This window comes from Cupressus sempervirens, chromosome 7 (genome assembly GCF_028749045.1).
Source record: "Cupressus sempervirens isolate cs-2001-9-10 chromosome 7, ASM2874904v1, whole genome shotgun sequence".
In the NCBI taxonomy this organism is placed as follows: Eukaryota; Viridiplantae; Streptophyta; class Pinopsida; order Cupressales; family Cupressaceae; genus Cupressus; species Cupressus sempervirens.
In genome coordinates this window covers 45,498,396-45,524,225 of record NC_143124.1, presented here as the reverse complement: position 1 = coordinate 45,524,225, position 25,830 = coordinate 45,498,396, and the positions used below count along the sequence as shown (strand labels likewise).

The 25,830-nt window shown below is 34.4% G+C and overlaps 1 pseudogene across 1 annotated transcript; it reads right to left on the bottom strand.

Annotated features, from left to right (window-relative positions):
- Positions 1-202: 202 nt before the first annotated feature.
- On the bottom strand, positions 203-22,342 carry LOC149545383 (secoisolariciresinol dehydrogenase-like; annotated as a pseudogene). Its single transcript, XR_016354231.1, has 6 exons — positions 22,099-22,342; positions 21,688-21,918; positions 21,457-21,552; positions 1,608-1,701; positions 1,361-1,483; positions 203-1,124 (listed from the first exon to the last, which is right to left on the bottom strand). The product of XR_016354231.1 is annotated as a secoisolariciresinol dehydrogenase-like (transcript).
- Positions 22,343-25,830: the final 3,488 nt, after the last annotated feature.

Sequence of the window (25,830 nt, the reverse complement as noted above, 5' to 3'; positions counted from 1 at the left end):
TGTAGCTAATTTATAATGAACCATTATAAATCTTGAGATTATCTATGGGTTGTTAATGTCTTTTCTATTCTTCATTATTTTAGTTTATTTTTGTTTTCATTAACAAATATATGTATTGTAAAGACTTTAAAATATTACAACAAAATGCATACTATCAAATCATATCAACAATCATAAGATATAATTTGTTACACATTAGCTATTTAGAAAAGATTCTACATCTTTATATCATATAAAGATTTTAAATATTTATTGGACATACCATTACACACCAGGATGCAAATACAATTTCAAGACTTCTCGTATACAGCCTGACAGATTTTCTAACCGGTTCCCTATGAGTACTTACCAAAGACTGCAGTTTCATCTAATACAACTGTCACTCCCCCGTCCACAACCAAATTGTGACCACTAACATATTTGGAATCCTCGCTGGCGAGATACGTAGCAGCCTCTGCAATATCCTCTGCTTTAAGATTGGCTTCCTGCAATGGGGCTTGTTCTTCAATCGCTGCCTCTATCTTGGCCTTTCCCTCTGCCGACCTAGCCATTCCCATCAAATCGATTACCAGATCCGTAACAATTGCAGCCGGAGATATACAATTCACTCGTATACCGCTTTTCCCCAACTCTGCTGTACCGTTCTTAGTCAACCCAACAACGGCATGTTTGGAGGCAGTGTAGGAATAAGGAGTAAACCCTCCAACTATTCCTGCAATACTTGCTGTAGAAATAATGCTCCCCTTTCTGTTGGGGATCATAACCCGGGCCGCTAAAGCATTACTCCTTTTACATTGATATTCATCACTGGCTCGAACTCATGCATATCATATTCTGGCACGCTCATTTTTTCGAAGTCGCCGACTCCTGCGTTATTAAACATTATATCCAATTCACCGTACTTTCGCACTGCCCAATCAACTGCTGCTCTTACATCTTCCTCCTTGCTCACATCGCAGTGGACATATGTCGCCCAGGGAGAAAGTGATTCAGCAACTTTTGTACCAACATCGTCTGAAATATCAGCAATTATGACTTTGGCTCCATGCTTTGCGAATAATCGAGCAGTGGCCTCTCCGATACCCCTTAATCCGCCTGTGATTACTGCGACCTTACCTTGCAATCTGCATTTAACAGATATAATTTTGCTCAAAATATGTTTTAAAAACTAGAAAAATAAAATTAGTGTAGCCAGTCTCTGTTTTTTATGTGTTCATGGTGGAAAGAAAATTTGGCATTCACTGGCAAAATCAGCATAAAATCAGCATAAAATGTACTTGATAAACGACGAGGCTTTCGAAAAGAAGAATCTCATTTCAAAAAATATTAAGAAATGGAGGAAAATTCAGGAAAACAAAACCTTTCGCAGAGACCAGCTGCAACCTCTGTAGTAGAAATGTTCCAGAGATTGAAATTGCGCTTGTATGAAAGCTTTTGAAGAGCTGGCTTTATGGCCAAAAAATTCCGGAGGTTGTTTTTTTTTCTTCAAATTCATTCTCTTAACTACATGGTTATATCTAACTTTTAGTAGGGTAGAACAAGAAGTACTGCAAACTGAAGACTGCGAACTGCGAACTGTGTAAAGTTCCTGTGACCTATTTTCAGACCTTGGCAGCTTCCTTTTGAGCCGCACGGCGCATGAGCAGCCCGCATCCTTTCCCTTCTTCTGCTGGCCGTTCCATTGGAGAATAAGGTACTGGCCTGAGTGGTGAAACCCTAACGAGGTTAAAAACGGCTGCCATAGAAATGGGTTTTTCAACAGATGGCGAATCCTTGGACCCTGTTGCAGATATGGAGTCGACTGAGGACAACGAGAGAAATGGGAAGTTGTGTGGAGAAAAACCTTCGGTGGTGGCTGAGAAAAAGACGGATCCTGCTAGTGATAATCAAACCCCTGCAACTAACGGAGTGATGCATGAATCTTCAGCTATAGATCAAGGTATAACTCTTGAATACCAACTCCCGGATGATGTTGCTCAATACGTTGCTGAATATCAAACCAGAACCGTCATTTTTTTTTAAGGGGGATACCGTCAGAAATTGACTTCTACAAATGGGCAAAACAAAATTGGGAGAACAAGGTATGGGATATTGAAACTATAAGGGGACTAGGTAAAGGCTACGTTTCTTGCATGTTTAAAACTGCCGAGCAAGCCTAAGCAGTGCTTCAGTATGGGACATGGGTTATCTGTGGCCAAGTCTGCTATCTTCAAGCTTAGATGTTTGATTTCAATCCAGAGGGCCCCTCCCACGCACGCTATCCTATGTGGCTTGAACTGCCATATCTAAATTTAGCCTTCCGACCTTTTCTTAAAAACATTGCTTCTCATCTTGGTAGAGTCATGTGGTGTAAGCAGCCAACTGATAAATTTTCCAGCTTACATGTCCACCCATGAGTGTGTAGAAATGTAACTGAACACACCTTTTCTTGAGAATATTAGATTGTTTGCTCCAGGATTTGAACTAGAGCAGCCAATAGTATATTTAAACAAACCTAATGCATGTTTTTATTGTCGTCAAGAAGGTCATCTTATTAGAGATTGTCCTATTAGGAAGCCTAAGGTTCCTAAAAACTAGTCTATTTCAACTCCTGACCAAAACAGTGTTAAGCATAATTCATCCGACTTGTCTAATGCTAAACTTGTTGTGGACTCATCACCCTCTACATCACCCCCTACTAAGTCATTGTCCTCTACATCCATGCCTCAGCCTTCTTGTATTTTATCTACCAAGAGTCATGGGACTTACAAAGATACCATTATGTCTGAGAAATGGATGACTGTGAGGAAGACGAAGGAACTATCATCTTCTGCTGCAAATACCCACCTCTCCTCTACAAATCCTTCTCCACCTAATTCTCCAAGCATTCAAAAGTCTTCTAAAAGAACATCTCCTTCTCCTCTTCCTAGTTCTCACCAAAGATCAAGGTCTCATTCACATGTTATGGAAGGCTGCCAAAATCAGGAGCTCTCAGTTTCTCTCTCAAATCGATTTGGGATTTTGCCACAAGATGATGACAACACTTACCCAAGTTCATCATGAACTACAAAATATTTTCTTGTAATGTGAGAGGGTTGTCCCTTCCTTCATGAAAATTTGGTGTAAAAAAGACTTTATTGAAATGGAAACCAGATGTCCTTTTCCTTCAAGAAGTCAAATTAAGCAATGAGCGCCTCAAATTTACCTTATTCAATACTTGGAAGGAAGCTACTTTCTTTCATTCCACACATAGAGATGGTAGTGGTGGGGCGGTTATTGGTTTGGCTACTTGGATTGCTAAATTTGTCATTGACAATGGTGAAAACCCTTCTCATTGTTGTGTTTGGGTGCATAATTTTATCGATGGATAGCCCATAGCGTTTTGTTCTATCTATGCTACTAATGATCCCAAAAACAGAACATCTCTTTGGGATTGGATGACAAACAATCTTCCTAATGTTGATTGGGTGTTGGGAGGGGATTTTAATATGGTTGAGCATCATGCTAATCATGGTTGGTATAATTATTACAAACTTGGCAAAGAAGAATTTGACAAATGGATATATTGCCATAATTTATTGGGAGTAGTGGATGCTATCCACAACAAGTTTTCTACCAATGGTGACAAATGGTTGACTTGGTCAAATTGTGGATTTAGTACTGGTAGGAAGATGAGTACATTGGATAGATTTTATGTTTCACATAATCTCCAATTAGAGAACCTCTCCACAAGGTCTATGGTGCTTTTGGATTACTCTACTACCCTTTTTGATCATTTTCCTATCATTTTCTTTCTTTCTACTACTCAGAAGCCAAGATCTTCATCTCAACTACCTTACAAACTCAATACTTCTCTTCTAAAGAACCCTGATTGTGTTGCTGCATTAATAGGAATAGGAATTCTCTACCAAAACCCAAAGAGGGGGATTCCTAGATTAATTGGTGATGCTCTTCTTTGAATCAATGTGCGAGCTTTCTACAATCCTTTGGTCGAAGAATGGCTTGGAGATGAAAACGTAGAGAAAAATCTCTCCATGGGAAGCTGGAAAATGCTAGAAAATATCTAAATTCCAACCCTTACAATGAAAATATCCAAAACTCTATTTCTATCCTTGCAGCTCAGCTATGAAAATTGGATATATATAAAGGCCAAGGGGCTAAGATTAGGCACATCTTCACTAGATTAAGGAAGGGAATAAAGGCTCTAAATTCTTCTTTCAATATCTTAATTATAAGCATAAAAAGGAGAAAATTGGTGCCATATTTGATGAGTTTGGAACACATACTGACCTTGCTGACATTGTTGCAACGTTCCAACAGTTTTATGAGAATCTATTCAAGGAAGATACAAATTGAATGGATGTGCAACAAGCCTTAGAAGAGATGGTCAAGGATTACATCCCTCAAAAAATTGATCTGAGGTATAGTCTCTATTTGGATCACATCCTTTCCTTAGAAGATATTAAACGTGCTATTTTTTGTATGATACCTTACAAGAGCCTAGGTGTGGATGGTCTTCCTGCTAAATTTTATCTAACTATGTAGAATTATATTAAGGATATTTTTTACATGCTTTATTTGGAAGCCTTTCACAAGGGATCCCTTGGAAATGATATTAATTGGGGTCTTATCAAACTGATTCCTAAAGGGAGGAATGAAAACAATATTGCTGGTTGGAGACCAATTACTCTATTAAACACTTCATATAAAATTATTGCAAAAGCCTTGGCTATGAGAATTAAACCAGTTGTTCAAAGTATCACTAGACTTGAACAAATGGGATTTATTAAAGGTAGATTAATTTTGGATAACCTTATGCTAGCTTGGGAAACTATTGAATGGGCACAAAGTCAAGGCAAAATGCATTGTTGGTCAAGCTAGACTTTGATAAAGCTTATGACAAAATTCGTTGGGATTTCATTCTTAAAATGCTTCATTGGTTGGGCTTTGGACCTAAATTACAAAAACATGTTAAAATGTTGTTTCACAATGCCAATGCTCAAATTGTGATTAATAACTGTTTGACAACACCATTTGAATTACAACGATCTATTAGGCAGGGCTGCCCTTTATCTCCCTTTTTATACATTCTTACAACTGATGCCTTGGGCTACCTCCTTCATTGTGTGAACCATTTGAATCTCATCAAAGGTATTTCCATTCCTCAGAATCAAGTGGTTATCAACTCTCATTTTGCTGATGACAACATGCTTTTATTGCAAACTTCTGAAGAAAATTTAAATAATGTATGGATATATTGGAATTATATTGTGTTGTTTCTAGCTCCCAATTGGACCATAGTAAAACTGAATTTATGATGACCCATTTTGAGCAAATTCCAAAGTGGATTCCTAAGGAATGGAGGCATATTAGGCATGGTGAGATCACTAGATATTTGGGCATTCCATTTGGTATTGGGGTTTCTCTTTCAGACATGTGGAAGTGGTTTCTTAATCAACTTAAAGAGAAATTATTCAATTGGAATAATAGATTCTTATCTTTAGTAGGGAAAATACAAGTTGCAAATAAAATATTTTTTGCTTCCCATGTTTACTATTCATTATGTTGGATGCCATCAAAGAGGAAATATGAAGATTTGAACAAACTTATTTAGAAATTTATTTGGTCTAAATGGGATGGAAATGATAGATTTATTGGTGCTTCTTGGTCTCATTGCATTCAACTAAGGCATATGGATGAGTTGGGAAATATTGACCCTAAGACTCAAGTGGTGTGTCTTGCTGCAAAATGGATACTGAGAGTTGCTAAAGGAGATGAACCATGGAAGCTTCTTGTTCATAACCATGTGTTGTAGGCTACTACAAATAAAAAATGGTAGACAATCAATTGGCTTGAAAATCAAGGCTTCTATTCCCCTACAATCCATTTGGAAGGCTTGGCAACATGTTTGTCATTTTCTTCAATGGAATGATTCCTCTTTGGAGCATGGATTTAGCTTTGCTTCTTCATCCATTTGGTGGAACAAGCCGGTTCAATAACACAACCAACCTCTCACTATTTTCTTTCCAAAGCATTCCTCTTATTTGTTCAAGAAAGGTATGAGGAACTTTAAGGACATTTGGGACTTTAGTATTTTTGAGTGGGCTTCATGGCTGAAGATTAAAAATGTAATTTTCTCTATGTAACAAATACAAACCATTTATCATATTTGTGTAGTCATTCGTTCCACTTGAGTTGTCCATTAAAATCTACGCTCCAAGAGAATGCAACCTTTTTAAAGACTCAAAATGGTTCTCTTCATCTCATTTTAACCATCTTCCACTTAAGAAAGCATATTTGAGCTTCTTACCCCATTGGTTTATATTCCCCTGTCTCAATAAAAAATGGAAATGCAGATTTAGTACGAGAAGATGGATCAATATGAGTGCACAAGTTTGGAAATCCAAAGTTGATGTGGATTCGCAATTGCTGGCCTAGAAGGTTTTACACAATAGATTACCTGTTGGTGACAAATTAAAATACCTTATAGTGTAACCAATTAGGTACCCATCTTGTTTGCATATTGAAGATATGAAGCATATATTTTGGGACTGCCCATAGGTTAGAAAACAATGGAATGTTATCTTTAAAAACTTTTCAGCTATTTTTCACCATAAATGGAATTGGAAAGAAGCTCTCCTTGGTTTTGGCCCTCATATTCATGTTATTACTGATTCAATTAGGCAAGTTATCTTAAAACTTATTTGGAAAACTAGATGCAACACTATTTTTTTAGGCAATTATTTATAGGAAAGGGGCATCTTATTGTTGTACTCTAATCTAGTTTTTCAGGTTTCTTTCTTGTTGTCTCAGATATCAGATCTATCTATAAGGAATATGTCAGCCATGACTCAGCTATAGCAACTTAAAGACCAAGTGAATCAGCTTCAAAGTAACTTCCATATGGACCTTTGCAAAGTGTTTTATCATGTCCTCTCAATGTAATGCCAAATGTTAGTTGTTTTGTAGTGATTTGTTTTATATGATGAATCTCTCTTCTAGCTACCTTGTGTAGCTGTTATTCTTTGTAAACTTGCTTTGTTTCAATAAAAAGATCTACGTAGTTATAATACAAATATTATAAACTACTTGTATAAGCTTTTCCCTAATACACGTTTTAAATTAAACTTTTTAACTAGATGGTTCAAAATATTTTACAAGCTAATGGTAGGTATTAAAAAATGGTCAATAAACATCATAGGGGATCAATGATTAAATATTTGTCTGTATGCTTTGGCATTTGCATGCATTGATTGGCCAAGTTCCACAACCCACTTTGAAATCAATTTGTATACTCCTTTAACCTTTTTCTCTTGAACATTTATTTTTGATTTTTTAGTAAATAGGGCAAGAGTTGGAAATTAAGGGCATTGCCACTCTTAGAAAATTAGATGTCTGTCATTTCACAAATAAAATATTCTATCTAACTTTTTCATGTGAATTGAAAGGTAATATCATTATGATTGAATAAATTTTGAATATTTTGTGTTTTTTATGAGTACAGAATAAAACAAGAAATATAGAAAATATTATTATTACATTATTTGATAGAAATGTAAAGAGTTGGAAATAAAGGGCACTGTCACTATCACCTTTCTTTAAAAGAAGAGAATCAAATGTCTATCATTCACAAATAAAATATTTTATCCAACTTTCTCTACACGTAAACTCAAAGACAATATCGATATGATTGAATGAGTTTTGACTATTTTATGTTTGTTATAGTAGTACATAACAAAATAAGAAATTTAGAAAATATTATTATTACATTATTTGATAGAGATATAGAGTGAGAGATAGACAAGGACGCAAAAAGAGTAAGTAAGAGATAGGGGAGATGTAGATAAAGGGTTAGTAAGATGAAAATACTATTATTACATTATTTGATAGAGATGTAGAGTGAGAGATAGATAAGGACACAAAAAGATAGGGCAAAGGATAGGAGGAGATGTAAATAAAGGGTTACTAAGATGAAAATATTATTATTATTATATTATTCCCTATCTTTAGGCAAAAGATGAAATCTTTCAAGTCACTTATTTACAATTAATCATCTTTTTGGAAACTGTATCTATGTTTATATGCTATGCTCTAACTATAATTAGTTCATTAAACTAATTTTTCTACATTTTTTTATTAGGCAAGGCTAATATTGTTGGAAATTTTTCCCTTTTCCAATTCACAAATTTTTTAAGGATGTAATTTGGATGAAGCATTGATATAATTGTCCTTGCACCTTATCAATACTTACACACGTCATAGGCATTGGATAGGTGGAAGATAATTGCTTTGCTAGAAGCTAGATGACATGCACATGTCCATGTGTCTAGCAACAACTCAGAAGCCACATGGCATGCTCTTAGACTGCTGCACCAATTACCATGTTTATAATGAAGCTATATTCATAGTTTTTTAAATCCTAAACAAATTGAACAGATTTGGGTTTATAGCATTTTTAGTTTTTTAAAAAAGAATGAGCTCTTGACTTATGTATGTTTATTAGGATCATCTTCAAAATTGCATCTTAAAATTTTAGGTAGCAAACCATGGGTGTGGTCTATAAATTGTGAGTCAAAACAAAAGCTGCATCAGAAGCTACAACTACCCTCCTCACTTAAATCTATGATATGATGACTATAGTGAAATTGACTGGTTCAACAAAAGATTTGAGATAGGGGATCCTTGGGGCCTACAAGAGTTTTTGTTTGGAGAATTTCTCCTAATGCAAGGTTAGTATATATTTTTTATCATCCTTATGTTATAAAAATTTCTATGCTCTGATATTACATTCTTCTATGCTTTCAACAGCATATCACAAAAGTCCTATTTACACCACTATTTTCTGATAAATATTATTTTAAATGATTTGAGCATTGTTACATTTTCTTTTACTAATCATCACTCCACTCAAAAAATTGAAAGACTTTTCCAAATCAATTAGCATGAGTTTTTTTTGGAATTCAGAAATATGGGCCTATTATTGGTTACAAATGCTATCCCCTTGTCCCTTTTTTTCTACCATAATAAGGTCATCAAATTTCTCAAAGCCCACCATTGTTTGCATTCTTTGTCAAACACTTTGATCAGATCTATAGATTAATTACAAAAATAAAACATCAAATCGAACTGAAATACTCAAATTAGAGATGATAAAATTTGGCCAATTTCATCTGAAGAGAGTAAACTTGATTACCAATGTGGATATATTTCTTGAAAAATGACTTGACATGCTACTTTGTCCAACTATTTTAGGCAGTGAGATAGAAACTCTTATCGCACTTATTTTCCAAGAATTTCAAATTATATTACAATGAATTATATTTTATATTAACATTTTTTAACTAACTACTAATCAATCTCTCTTTGGTGTGCTAAGACATTTTCCTTGCTAGATATAACTAAGTCTCATTTTGATAGCAAATTTATAGTGGGTTTTAAGTTTACATGTATATTTTATATAGTATATATGATTTCATTATATATATATATATATTCTAATTTTATAAATAAATGGTAGTGGATAATTAATGGTGTAATCATAATCTCTCTTTTGTGTATTTAAATATTTCATTAAAATATAATTACTAATCATTTTGTTATAAAATTAACACATAAATTTAATTTTAGAAAACCTTGTGTGTCATGTACTGTATATTTTGTTTAATATTTGGCTTAACACAAAAATTAGCTATTTGAAATTTTAATTTGTGTGCTTTGAATTTTTTACAAGCTTCAAGAGGTGATATGTATGAGTTTTCCTACAATGGCTTATACTCTCACATTGTTTGCAGAAAGAGGTGATATGTATGAGTGTTGTTGCAACAACTTACACTCTCACGTTGTTTACAAAAAGTCCTAACACATTTTAAGTTGATTTATTTTTAAGATAAAATGATTACGTGTTACTTCTTACATTTGGAGTCGAGTATCATTTGTATTTATGTATTTGAAATACAAAGAATAAGCACTTGGGCTTATCCTCATATCCCCTATTTGTTTAGGCATCTTCTTTCTCTAAATTGTTTAACAATAAGGTCCTTTTCTAGATTCTTTCACCTAAATCTATTTTATGAGTACTATATTCTAATAGTGATCATAATTTTGATGTTTACACATAAAATACATATTTTTGTAGATAATGATTAATTTTATCTATTTTAATGGACTATTTATAATTTTTAAGGAATGTTTGTCTATCACTAGGTCTATTTTTTCATTATAACATTTTTCTAAATTTTGGCCCTTTTAATTTTTCACATCCTTATGGACTATTCGATTCTATTGACATTTTTGAGGCCATTGTGGGCTTGACTAGAATTTTGTTGTAGTGTATAAGGTTCAATATTTGATGTTGTCTAAGCTTCCACAAGAGTAAGTGCTAAGAAAAAAAAAATCACCGTGGAAATATCAAAATGTATAGGATAATTTTATGATAATTTTCTTATTGTGGAATAGATTTTATAAATAGTCAAGGATGTCTAGTTGTTGCTTTTTATGTAACTAATTAGTCCATAAGTATTTCAAAGATATTTGAGTAAAGTTTTTTTCTTTTTCCATAAGTTTATTATTGAGTTGGATTGTATTTAAAGGCTCACTACAAGTTGGAACGGAAATTTTTTTCCTATCAATTAATGAAATTTTGCCACATGAATTTTATTTAGTCTTTTTTTATTGTTAGTTGCTAATCAAATTTTTTATTGGAAATTCACCGATTGCTTCTTATCAATACACGAATGTCATGCATTTCATTTAATATAGTCATTTCAAATGATTTAATATGATCTGAAGAATATTTCCACCAAAATTTAAAGTATCTCGAAAACTCCAAAAATATCAGTGCCATGTTAAAGTTCTCAAAATTCTAAATCTAATACAATTCGAATGGATCAAAACGGAGCCCGTATGCAAAAGTTATGGCTAGTCAAAGTTTGGTCAAACTAAGTGTAGAGGTTGCTAAAAGGTGAAAACAATAATCATCTCAAAAGTGGTCAATAATGGATTTCAAATTGAATAAATCATCAAGAGCTTTTTAGTGGTGTTCGTTTGTCAAAATCAGAGTTCGTATGTGAAAGTTATGACATTTTGAATTTGCTGAGAAAAAAGGTTCCTTGATGATGTTAGGATGACATCATCATGCTGACATGATAGCTGAAGTTAGTTGGCAATAAAATACATAGAAATTTATTGTTATGAGGTTTGAACCCACAACCAAGTAGCACTAACAAAGTTGCCTTAATCGCTAGACCACAGAAACCGTTTTAAATGCATTGGAGGGAACTTGATTTTAAACTATAAATTAGCACCAAGTTTGTATAAGAGAAGCCACTGGTGGGGTTGGAACCCCCGACCGACATGTTATCATAGAAGGTGGTTTATTGTTGTGCTATTTAAGCGATTAAAGATCAACTTGCACGATATTTTATTTAAACTTAGCCGAATTCCACCTAACCTTAGAAAAATAAGGTTATTATTTATTTTTGACCCCAAAATTGACATGGAGACAAATCTGTCAAAAATTGCTAAAGGGTTATTCCGAGAGGTAAATTAATTGAAGGATTATTTATGTAATTTTTTTTTATAGCCTTACTTTTGCTAATTTTTTGTATAAAAAGGGGCTTAGGAGGCTCTTATTATTCATTCTAAAATGGAGAGAATGCCCAAGTGTTGAGAAGGAGAGAAAATATGAAGGTGTGATAATTCATGTACTTTGGAACAACGTGATGTTGTTGTATTTGAAGGGAGTGATTTTTTAAACACTTGTACCTAACTTTGGAGTTAATCAGATGGATCCGACTTTTGGAGCAAGACTCGGAGATGTAGTCCATACCAGATGAACTCTGAGATCAAATGTGTTGTGTCCCTATCTCTCATTTCTTATTCAGTCATTTAATTTGTGTTGTTCTTTCTTTTTAATTACATTAATTTGATTCATTAAAGTTTTAAATTAACTTTATATAATTGGTTAGCATTTCTCTACAATAGTCCTAGACCCTAATCGGATCAAATTTGATATTAAAGCTATTGTCTGACTAGTATTGTAGATTTGAATGCTTACAAGATCTAAGATTGAGAAAGGTGAAGGAAAGCTCGAGGAATACAATCCTGAGATCAGAAAATGAAGGACTAAATCATCATCACAAATGGAAGATGAAGGTGGTGGACAAGTTTTTCAAGATAAGATTATCCAAAAGACTCTTTAGAATTTGCTAACAATGGAAGAAGTTTTGGTGGAGGAAAGAGAAGAAAAGATGTGAGGATGTGCAGCTCAGAAGGACAAAGGGAAAAAATGGAGCCAATCGTGATCCTCCAAACATGCCTCCCTATACTCCCTCTTCTCCCTCTTCTCCTTCTCCCCCCTTTTCTCCTTCTTCTACCCATTCTTAGTCTTTTAATATTTTTAAGGGTGGACATAAGCCTCGAATCAAATTGGATGTAAAGTTTGACTTTCCATAGTATTGTGGCAAGTTAAATGCTGAGAAATTAGATGACTGGATTTAGCAAGTAGAGGTCTACTATAGAGTTCAAAACCTTGTAGATGATATTGATAGAATTCAATTAGCAGCTCTATGGTTAGGTGGTGTATCTCTAACTTGGTGGGAGAGTAGGGATTGGGATGAAACTTCACAGCATGGTAAGTTCAAACTATGTTGGTCAGAATTTGTTAGTGTTTTAAAGAAGCAGTTCTAACTCCTAGGCCACATGCAATAGTAAATGATGAACTGACAACATTTAGGGCAAGGGAAAGGTCAAACTGTCTAGGAGTACACCCATAAATTTCATAAAAAGGCTATTTGATTAAAGGTTCCATTGTATACTCAAGATATTTTACTCAAGTACATAGGTCATCTTCATTCTTACCTTAAACATTCTATTTTGGTTTTGAATCCATGTAATTTGGATGAAGTAAGTGTACAAGTGACACACTTAGAGTCAAGGGGTAAGGGTACTTAAATTTATAAGTTTGATAAGAAGCCATCTAAGTTCGAGGAAAAGACACAAAGGAAAACATAAAAAGATAGCTACAGTAAAGAAAGAGGGTGAGAAACCCACATGCACACATTGTAGGAAAGAAGGGCATGATGATTGTAAGTGTTGGAAGTTGCATCCTGAAAAGAAGCCAAAGCAATATGGTGGAAACAAACGTAAATAGAAAATTGCTATTGTAATTCAACAAGATCTTGGATTTGATTTTAGAGATTAAACAAGGATTGTTTCCACCAGGATTTAAGGTAAGGTAAAAGGTATATCTCTCTCATCAGCTACAAATTCTTCTAACATAAGTGCAAGTGCAAGTAAAGAATATTCTCCTAAGAATGATAAGCGAAGGAATAAATTATTTCACATCCAAGTTGTTATCAAGCATACTAAGCTTGATACATTATTTGATACGAGTTCTCAATTTAATTTGATATCTAAGGAAGTTATTAAAAAGCTTAATTTGACTACAACACCTCACCCAAAACCATATCCTCTCGGATGGGTTTGCAATGATGCACAGTTACAGGTGACTAAGCAATGCAAGTTAAGATTTGTGATCATTGCAAACTTTGTGGATGAAGTAGAAGCTGATGTAGTCCCTTTAGATATTTTTGGTTTTGTACTTGGGAGTCCCTATTTGTATGGTTGACAAGCTATCTTCTATAGGGGGGGAAATAAGTATCATCTATTTAAAGATAAAATTGAATACATTATATAGGCACATGAGTTTAAGGCTAATCTTGCATTAGTCAATGCTAGTCAAATAAAAAGGTCAGTCAACTCTAGTAAGAATTTTGTGTTGATGATTGTAAAAGCCAAAGAAAATGAATCATCTAAAGCATTTAAGGATTGTGATCCTAATCATAAGTCTGAAATGGTCCAAATTGTTTTTGCTTATGATGACTTGTTTTAGGAACTAAAAGAATTGCCTCCTAAGAGAGACAGATACACCATGATTTTCAATCGAAGCAAGGTGTGCCACTTCCTATTATCGACATGTACCACTTATCAGTCTAGCAGAATGAAGAAATCAAGAAGAAATTTCAAGAGCTAGTTAAGAAAGGAGTTATCCATCCCAATACTTCTCCCTATGGCTCTCCTATTGTGTCAGTTCCAAAGAAAGATGGGACTTGGAGAATGTACATTGACTACAGGGCTCTAAACAAGATAACAATAAAGAATAGTTACCCTCTTCCTAGAATTGATTATCTCTTTGATCAGTTGAAAAATACAAATTATTTCACTAAGATAGAATTATGTAGTGAATATCATCGGATAAGAATTGCAAAAAATTATATTTGGAAAACTATTTTAAAGAAAAAACAAGGACATTATGAGTGGTTGGTTATGCCATTAGGGCTTTGTAATGCACCAGCTACATTCATGAGAGCCATGAATGATTTCTTTCATCCTTTTATTGATGATTTTGTCACAGTCTATTTAGATGATATTCTTATATTCAATAAGTCTTGGGATGATCATTTAATTCATGTAAAGAAAGCATTTGATGTATTAAGAAAAGAAAAACTCTACGTAAAAATGTCTAAATATGAATTTGCTAAGACATCCTTAGTGTACTTAGGCTATGTCATAGGAGATGGTCAATTGAAAGTAGACCCTGCAAAGGTTGAATGTATTGTAAAATGTCCTAAGCCAACTATAGTTATAGAAGTTAGGAGCCTTTTAGGTGCAGTTTAATATTGGAGGAAGTTTAGACCAAAATTCTCTTACATCACATCACCGTTGCATGCATTAACTAGTACGAAGTAAACTTTTCATTGGGGAGGTCCGCAACAAAAGGCTTTCGATACTTTGAAGGAAAAGTTGAGCACTACACTAGTTCTAGCTCTACTTGATTTACATCAACCATTTGAGATTGAGATAGATGTGAGTGGGTTTTCCATGGGAGTTGTACTCATGTAAGGAGGTAAACTAGTTTGCTACCACTCTAAAACTTTTTCAGGAGTAGTAAGTAAATATCCCACTTATGATAAGGAACTTTATGCTTTAGTTCAAAGTGTTAAAAAATGGAAGCACTACTTAATGGGAAAGGAAATTGTAATCTGCATTGATCACTAGCCACTGCAATATTTTCACTCATAATATAAGTTGCAAAAAAGTAGGCACTTTAGGTGGATGGCTTTTCTACAGTAGTTTTATTATGTAATTAAGTATAAGAAGGGTTTCCATAACAAAGTAGCCGATATTCTCTCTAGGCCTCCTATTCAATATTCTTTAATAATCCTTCAGAATAGTTCTATGGTTCATCAAAGTTTTCAGGAACAATATGCTAATGATGGGAACTTCAAGGATATCTATGTAGCTTTAATCTAGGGTAATCATGTGGAACAGAAAGATTACTATGTACAAGATAACTTACTATATCACTTGGGAAAATTATGCATTCCTAAAGATGAACAAGAACATCTAATCTGAGAAGCACACACCTCTTTGATTGCAAGACAGTTCGGGGTAAGTAAAACATTGGCTTAATTATAGAAGTATTTTTACTAGCCTTGTATGCAAGAAACTATCACTAAGTATATAAGTGGATGTGTAATGTGTGCAAGTAGCAAACCAAGTAATAGGAAATTGGGTTTGTATACACCATTACCTATACCATCCTGTCCATGAGAAACTGTGTCTATGGACTTTGTCGGGGGTTTACCTATGTCTAAGAAGGGTCATGATTATTTGTATGTAGTAGTTGATCGATTCAACAAAATGTTTATTTTAGTGCCTTTTAAAAAGCAAGTTACTACTAAACTAATAGCTCATTTGTATTTTCAAAATTTATGGGTTAATTTTGGGTTACCCACTTCTATTGTATTGGATCTAGATTCTCGATTCTTAGGGGAATTTTGGTCATCTTTGTGAGGACTCATAGACACTAAGATAAAGAAGAGTACAACTTAGAGGTTATTGCAAAAGAATCCTAAGTTGTGGGATAAAAGTCTTCACTATATGTAGCATGCTTACAACCATGCAACATAGTCTTCTACAAAGAGGTCTCCTTTTGAGACTTTCTTCGATTATTTGCCTAAGACACCAATGAATTTTTATTTTGGGAAGGACAGCATTATCAATGGACACCATGATACAAAAAGTGCTTTAAAGTTCATCTAGAAGGTCCAAGTAATCCATCAGGTAGTAGAAGCACTATTGGAGTAGAGCCAAGAAAAATACAAGGCTTGCCATAATAAGCATTGCATCGATCATGATTTCCAAGTTGGGGATAGAGTTTGGTTACATATCAACAAGGAAAGAATGCAAGATGAAGGAAGGAAGCTCAAGCCTATCAGGTATGGTCCTTTCGAGATCTTGGAAAAGATCAGTACCAATGCCTTCTACCTTAATCTTCCACCATACATGCAAATTTACTCAGTTGTCAATGTGGAGAGTCTAAAGTTGTATGAGCCTCCAATGATCTTAGATGAAGAAACAAACATTCAGGTTCCATCTATTGGTGTTTGAAAATGTTACCCATTTCCAATTACCCTGATGAGAACAAGACACATCTAGGGGCAGCTAACTCCCATTTTAAACATGCCCATTCAGACACTAGGCCAACTATAAGGCTTGACCGTTCTTCTTCTTCAGGCTCTGCAAAACCTAGGCTAGTAGACCTATAGATTCTTTATATGGTACCAGTTGTCAAAGCATACACTGAATCTAATATGAAGCAGATAAAACCCTTATTTCTCCTAATAACTCATGAAATAACATCAATCTACAATAGCTAAATGCAGAACTAGGAATCTAATGAGCTGAGTGAGGGAATTCCATTATAGCTCTTCAACATGAAAGGGAAAAGCATTGATTATTGATGTTGATCTTAGAAAAAACTCAAATATGTAGTAGTATAACAAGTGATCCTATAAGTGATCAGTGCCTTATCTATTGGGCAATTCACACAGAAACCTAACACACAACCCTGAAAATCACTGACATATGCCATACGTCAGGACTTCCTGATCTATCTATCCACTTTGTGAATTAGACATCTGCATCCTTCTGAACCTCATACTTGACTTATCCCTTCATGAAATATGCAATCCTATGATAAATAATCAAGCATTTACATAACTCTCTGAGTCATAAGAAAAATAAATCAACATATACAACCAATAAGTTGCAACTGAGTTTCATATTCTTTGTTTACAAAACATAAAAGATCATAATAAACATGAATAGGAGACAAGATATCAGAATGAAGATTGACTTGTTGCTGCCTTATCATTCATTTCCTTGAAAAAAATTACAATAAGATGCATGAAATTTAAATGCAAAGCTACCTAACAGATTAGGCTATCTATATTCTTATTTCTTGTTGTTCATTACATGAGAAATTTGCTGAAGAATGGTATCACAGATCTAAGAGAACTCAAGACTGGAACCATGAATTCTCGAATCTGATTTCAGAATGACAAGTGTCCACTTGGAATTTCATCTCTAACAGTTGCAAAACTTCTCTCTCACCTTTTCCCTCAACTGCTGAATCAAATCTTCATCATTCTGGCTCTTTGATTTCATTTGATCTGATTTTGTTCTCATCATTTCTTATAACAAACTTGAAAATATCCTCTGTTTAATGATGAAAACTCCTTTTGCATCCAAAATATCTTATTTGCCTACTGAAATGCTGGTGAAATTTTAGTTTTTACTGAATGAATCTGAACAAATTTCTACCCCAACTGAATTCTCACTACCTTTTAACCATATTTAGGTCATTACTATGTTAGAAATTAGTTCTGATCTTTGATTACCTGAATACAGTTACAATATGGGAACCTAGGAGAAAACCTAGTATAGCTCGAACACATTGCTACCTATGCAAAATCTGACTCCAGAATTGAAAAATTCCCCTCTTCCTAATTTTGACGGTATATTGAAGTGCCTATTTTTGATAAAAAATGCCCCTATTATGGTAGTTTGAATAACAAGCCCCTGGACTGAACGTTGGCAATTAAAATGAAATTTTTTAAAAATTACATAGCTTGGACTATATAAAAATTTAAAATCATTTAAATTTTTCATTTGACAAATCTCCCTTTATGTTCTCACAGGAATGACATACTAATATTTTATTAACATCCCCCATATCTCGTAACCCCAAAAATCTCCAAATTTTGCTTCCTGTCCATATGCTTAAAAGTTCCTATTATGTTCTCACAGCTCGAACATAGCATCAGAGACCTCAAAAAAATTGTTTACGCCTACACAGGAGCCTCAATTTTGTAGCGTCGGGAAGCTTGTAACTTACCATTTACGATCTTATGACGGTGGTCATAAGACTATAGATCCTCTATATATTAACCTCCGCTTTTGCGTGAGCATAAACATATAGGGCTTTTCCAACTAATCTTCAGACATACGCTTAAGGATGAGCGATTTGGTAAGACAAAATATGTTAGACCCTGCTAGCTATTCATGTGCATGGGTCCACCATAATGAACTGGCACTTCAAAAGGGCGTGTGTCCTTAAGACACATTTCACATTGCATGGAAGTGTATTTAAAGGTTTAAAAACTTTAACCCGTAGACAATGTGGGACTAAGTTCTTAAACTATTCCTCCATCTTTAAAACTAGTAAATGAAACTGTGTTTCTTGTACGCATTCTGTTGAAGCTCCCTTGCATTTCTTTTCTTCTACTATGCTTTCACTGTGGTTCTTTTTCATTGTTGGGTACTTCTTCAAACTTTGCGTCTCCACTTCAAGTGTGGGAGCTTCGCTGACTAACTCCAAATGTGGGCTTCTCCTACTAAACTCTCCAAATTGCTCCTTTCAATTGTGTGGAAGTACTTTAAGATCTACTACTGATTTTCTTTTTCTAATTCTCCAAGCCATGACCTCTTACATATGTTGTGGCTTTCCTTCAATACATTGTAGATTTGAAGGTTTTCTTGGTTGGCATGAAGTTTCTTCTTGCAAGATTCCCCTTTATTCCAACATTTCTTTCAAATTTGCATATGTTGACTATTTCACAATTCAATTTGATTGGAATGGGATGGCACCATGGCTTCCAATAAATGTAGTTAATGTATTGGAGCTCACAAGTGGGGTTGATATAGGAAAAGGAGACGGATCTATGCTTGGATGGCACTGTTTATAAATTTGAGCTGCCTTGAACTTATCTCCTTCCTCTATGCGTGGACTTTTGTAGCCAGTTCATATGGCTGAGTCTTCAATTAGTAGATTCTCCTCCATACAACCTATTGTCTTTTCAAGCCATGGCTTTCATACCTCCTTGCATCATGGGTTCATTCCAATGCCAGGCATAAGCTCTCAAACATGGAAGCTCCTTCTAATTTTGTTGACTATAATCCTGACCATTGGCTTCCACTTTGAAAGCTAAAAAATATCTCTAAATGTTTTATCATAAAGCTTGTCACCTCCACATGCATTTATTAGATTTTATGGGCAAACCAAGTTGATCATTTGATAACTGACCCGCTTGTCGAATAGATGACACTGACACCTTGATCTAGTAGTATGGGCAATGGGATAAATAGGAAAACTTATATCTTTAGGTTCCTTTTATAGCAACACCCAAAACATTATTATTATCAGCTCTTGAACTTATGTCACTTCCAATCTTGTTCCAATAAATTTGCAAAAATTAGTTGGGCCCAAAGTGGGTCCGGCTAAAAAAATTTCATTTACGAACGACTGAACTGGCAAACTAATCCACTTATCATCTGACACTGAATTGAAAAAAATTTGATCACCGATTAATCAACTGGAAACCATATTACCATTGATCTACAAACTACCAATTTAATGTTAGGAGTTTCGTTGACTGCCTTTAAAAACTTACCTAAACAATTGACCAAGCTCTGAAACTCGAGATCTCTGTTCTCTCTGACATGTTCAATAGGCCTACCAGATCTCATTGCATGATGACATTAGAGTCAAAATATATTGACCATCAAATTTGCCCCTTCAAAATTACTTGCACCAATACATGTCAGAATACCATAAACTGGGTTTGGTTTTGGCTCAAAAAACTAGGCGAATGAGCACATGGGGAAACAAAAATTGGGACACTGATTCTATGTGATGAGGTGAATATGAATATGAGATTTTGGTTCATGATAAATCACAGGGAACAAATGGTGATCAGTCAAAGTAGGCTACTCAAAATTTTGCAACTAGGAACACTGACTGAAAAGTGACTTTGGCAAACAGAATTGACCTGGAGAAGTGTGCATATGGATTCGTCATGACGTGTAAACTGACACACTTGAAGTATTTTTAGAGGAAAACATAGGGATATAATCCATTTGACTTGACCAATCACAGAACAAGAGTTATAATGTCACAAATAGTGCTCCTAATCAATCTGCAAATACTGACACCGATAAAACTTAAGAAATTGCGTTTGGAATCGCGTTTGAAAACTAATTAAACGAATTTTTCATGAGCTGAAACTTGAAACATAACAAGTCTCTGATGTCTTCAATGTGACACAAAAATCAATTCATAATTTTGGTCAACTAGGTGAAAATTACAACACGTCAAACATGGCTTCCCAGAATTAGGTGCAAAGTGCATCAACATGAAAATAGTAACTGACCAACTTTGAGGGATTCAAAACCCAATCTAACAAAATCAAAACGACTCAAAATCTGAAACATAGCTTCTTGGATATGGACACTAGACACTCCCAAACTAGCAAGTCATGAAACATTTCTGGGTACGAGATATTCAATGGAAAACACAACCTCCTGTCGCTATTTGACACTTAGGGTAAACTGCAGATTTGGAAAATTCTCAAAATGGGGTTTCACGAAATGGCTCAGAATGACAAACTATCATCATGGAACACTTAGGTAGTCTTAATGCATGGTGTTAGAAACATTAAACATCTCTGGGCTTTACAAGTACAGTTGGGTATATTTGCATTTATGGGGCTTTCATAGGCTTGACTTGATTCAAAATTTAAAATGGACGTTCAAAATGAGAAAGCAATTTTGAGCTCCAATAGTGGCTCTATTTGGGGATGCATGCCCCTTGCGGATATGGCAAGATTTCAGATCTCTAGGAGAAGTAGACCACTCCAAAAAATTCAAAACTCTCCTCTCGAACAACTTTATTGAAAGCAGGGAAACTACTCTAATTATGTACACACGATGACCCTAGGCCACCAAAAGTTTTTCAAAACTTCTTACCTCTGTCAAACACCTGATTCTCATTTACATCTTTCTAAACTAAGATGGAATTACTTCTACCCATTTCACCAATTAGATTAGCATCACGAACCAAATCACTTGGCAAAATGAAATCAACATCTTCACTTTCATAATGCATGTAAAAACTTGGCATAACTTTAACCTCTTGCTCACTATGAAAGAGAACATCAGCATGCTCTTGTTTATAAAAATTAAACTAAGAACCATCATAAACATATGACGGGTGCATGCTATCAGGAGGAAACACAAAAAATTCACTCTCCAATTTATTCACCAAGTTGCATATGTCAATAAAATACAACTCACCTTGTGTCTTCGGCTGTGAAGGGTACATAAAATCTGATCTCTGCCTCTTTGCAGTGATATTACTCATCACATCAGATTTACCACTCATTGAAAACTCTTCATATTCAAATAACTGGTTAGTCGCCAATTCTTAAAATCTACTTTGAAAATGCTGATCCAAAATATGTTGATCACAATATTTAACTTCATTTAACATAGCATTAGAATGAACCTTTAACTTTGAAAAATTACCATCAGGCTTATCAGTATAAGACTTGTCAGTGTAAAAGGAAAACTCAAAATCAACAACATCATTTTCAATGTTTCTTTCTTCATCAGAAGTATCAAAACATATTTCACCGCAATCAACAACATGAGAAAACCTTGTTATAGAAGAAAAACTCCCCTCAAACACATCCCCTGCATCTATCAAGTCATCGCGTGCACATACATCTGAGGTATTACTATATGCACCTCCAAAAACTGATAAAGATCTTTTAAATTATGTATCCTTTTCCACATCAAAGATTGGGGAATTGATTTGACCAAATGAAGAAAAACTATGAGGGAAAATATGAACATCCTTAGAATTACTTACATGCTTTTCAAAATCACGAGCCAACAAAATAGAGATTTCATCAAAGCTCAAGAAGACTTCCTCACAAATCCTCTCCTGACTGTAATCATTATTTGGATGACATGAAGGACTCATAGTAGCAGTAATATCAGTATAATAATCTGAAACATTAGAATCATTATAACATTCATTTTCATCATAACAATCAACACTTCTACTACTGTCACAAACTTCCTCAAACTCATATTCACTATCACAAGACTGATTTTCAATTTCATATCCATCTTCTTGCTGGTCAAACTCTTCTGATTCACTTGAAACTAAATCCATCTCTTCACACTCAGAAGGCAAATGATCTTTCTCTACAGATTCATTATACTCATTACTACCCTGACTTTGAGCACATCCATTATTATCATTAGGAGATATATCAGGAAATCTATAATCACCGCTTTCCATCTCCTCAATGAATTTTTCAATTTGCAAAAACCTTTTTAATCTTATAGGTGTTGGCCAATTGACTGAATTAGGTACAAGAACATCAAGGAAAACACTGGGCAGGGAAGATTTCTCAGGTCTATAATGAAAAGGCATCTTACTAATTACTAACTTAAGCCTTAAATAACATTGTTCAACACTTAGACCTTGAGTACTGCCTACTTCAATTCTTATAAGACTGACAATCCTTTTGTAGACCAGTTTATTCAACATAGCAATGTTATTATTCATGATTTCCAAACTCTCAAAATTTGGCAAACTAATCCCAGATCTGAGATTTGACTCCAGATCTGACTCCATTATAAAACAAAATTTCTACCTCTTCTTTCTAGTGTTGAAAATCACTAAATAAAGGCAACTTTTTTAAACACTTGACTTCCATGAAAAGAAGCATGAAAATCAAAATACCTCCAGTGTTGATGCTGAACTTCGATCTATTGATTTGGCACAAGTGCAAGACTAGAATTCCTTCACACCATTGATCAAACTTTGTAGAGCCGCCACCTCTTTACAAGAGGAATAAAATAACTACTGTTGTGATTCTCTTTTTATATTTCAATTTCTTATAACAGCAGATTGCAATTAGCACTTAAAAACTTATCAAGAATTTAAAACTTCTTTTCAAGAAACTACCAAAACTTCATATCTGCGCATACAACTGAAAGTTCTTCAAAATTTTGCAATGAAATCAACTAGGAACAACTGGTATAGAGATTTGAGAGTCGCCACTCACACTTTGTGAGGAATAAAACATAATTTGTCACTTGAAAAATTTGAACTAGACCTTCAACGTAGGAGAAACTTGCAAATCATTATTATCCTGGAAAAAATTTACACTTTATAAATGAATTCTTGACTCTGAAATTTTATCAACAGTATTTGCAAAAATTGAACTGATTGAAGATAGACCTATGACAGTCATAGAACAAAATTTTTATCCAGTTTCACAACATACTGATGTGCATGAAAAAGCTCAACTGGGGTGCATGATATTTGAGTAAGAGACCTGGAAAATACATCACATAACCTACTGCTACAAATTTTTTATGCACTTCTTTTGTTGTATTGAATCTCTTCTTTTAAATTCTCAAGGTTTGTCTTAAATTTGATTCAATACAGTCCCCAACAAAGTCGCCATTTTGTTGGTGACTTAGAAGGGAAAAACCCAACTGAAAGTAGGACTGAAATTTGCAATGAACACCAGAGATTCTTGTCCTTTCAACAAAATGGATTTCCATCTTATCTCCCTAGCAGAGTCACCATTTTGTTGGTGTTTGAAAACGTTACTCATTTCCAATTACCCTGATGAGAACAAGACACATCTAGGGGTAGCTAACTCCCATTTTCAACATGCCCATTCAGACACCAGGCCAACTATAAGCCTTGACCCTTCTTCTTCTTCAGGCTCTACAAAACCTAGGCAGGTAGACATATAGATTCTTTATATGGTACCAGTTGTCAAAGAATACACTGAATCTAATATGAAGTAGATAAAACCCTTATTTCTCCTGATAACTCATGAAATAACATCAATCTACAATAGCTAAATGAAGATCTAGGAATCTCATGAGCTGAGTGAGGGCATTCTATTATAGCTCTTCAACATGAAAGGGAAAAGCATTGATTATTGATGTTGATCTCAGCAAAACCTCAAATATGTAGCAGTATAATAGGTGAACCTATAAGTGATCAGTGCCTTATCTATTGGGCAATTCACAAAAAAATCCTAACACACATCCCTAAAAATCATTGACATATGCCATACTTCAAGACTTCTTGATCTATCTATCCACTTTGTGAATTAGGCATCTGCATCCTTCTGAAGCTCGTACTCGACTTATCCCTTCATGAAATCTGCAATCCTATGATGAAGAATCAAGCATTTACATAACTCTTTGAGTCATAAGCAAAATAAATCAGCATATACAACCAATAAGTTGCAACTAAGTTTCATAGTCTTTGTTTACAAAACACAAAAGATCACAAACAACATGAATCAGAGACAAGATATCAAAATGAAGATTGACTTGTTGTTGCCTTATCATTCATTTCTTTGAAACAAATTACAATAAGATGCATGAAATTTAAATGCAAAGCTACCAAACAGATCAGACTATCTGTATTCTTATTTCTTGCTATCATTACATGAGAAATTTGTTGAAGAATGGTATCACAAATCTGAGAGAACTCAAGATTGGAACCATGAATGGTCTCTCAATTAAAAGAAAAATTGGAACCCCTACCATGAAAGAAAGAATGAAGGTTATAGACTAGATGAATTCCTAAATCTTATTTCAGAATGACAAGTGTCCACTTGTAATTTCAAATCTAACAGTTGCAAAACTTCTCTCTCACCTTTTCTCTCAACTGTTGAATCAAATCTTCATCATTCTGGCTCTTTGATTTCATTTGATCTGATTTTGTTCTCATCATTTCTTATAACAAACTTGAAAATATCCTCTGTTTAATGATGAAAACTCCTTTTGCATCCAAAATATCTGATTTGCCTACTGAAATGCTGGTGAAATTTTAGTTTTTACTGAATGAATCTGAACAAATTTTGACCCCAACTGAATTCTCACGACCTTTTAAGCATATTCAGGTCATTACTATGTTAGAATTAGTTCTGATCTTTGATTACCTGAATACAGTTACAATATGGGAACCTAGGAGAAAACCTAGTATAGCTCGAACACATTGCTACCTATGCAAAATCTGACTCCAGAATTGAAAAATTCCCCTCTTCCTAATTTCAATGGTATATTGAAGTGCCTATTTCTGATAAAAAAATGCCCCTATTATGGTAGTTTGAATAAAAAGCCCCTGGACTGAACTTTGGCAATTAAAATGAAATTTTTTTAAAATTACATAGCTTCGACTATATAAAAATTTAAAATCATTTAACTTTTTCATTTGACAAATCTCCCTTTACGTTCTCACAAGAATGACATACTAATATTTTATTAACATCCCCCATATCATGTAACCCCAGAAATCTCCAAATTTTGCTTCCTGTCCATATGCTTAAAAGTTCCTATTACATTCTCACGGCCCGAATGTAGCATTGGAGACCTCAAAAAAATTGTTTACGCCTACACCAGAGCCTCAATTTTGTAGCATCAAGAAGCTTGGCACTTACCACTTCCGATCTCACGATGGTGGTCATAAGACAGTAGATCCTCTATATATTAACCTCTGCTTTTGCGTGAGCGTAAGGCCATAGGGCTTTTCCAACTAATCTTCGAACATATGCTTAAGGACGAGTAATTTGGTAAGTCAAAATATGTTTGACCCTGCCAGCTATTCATGTGGACGGGTCC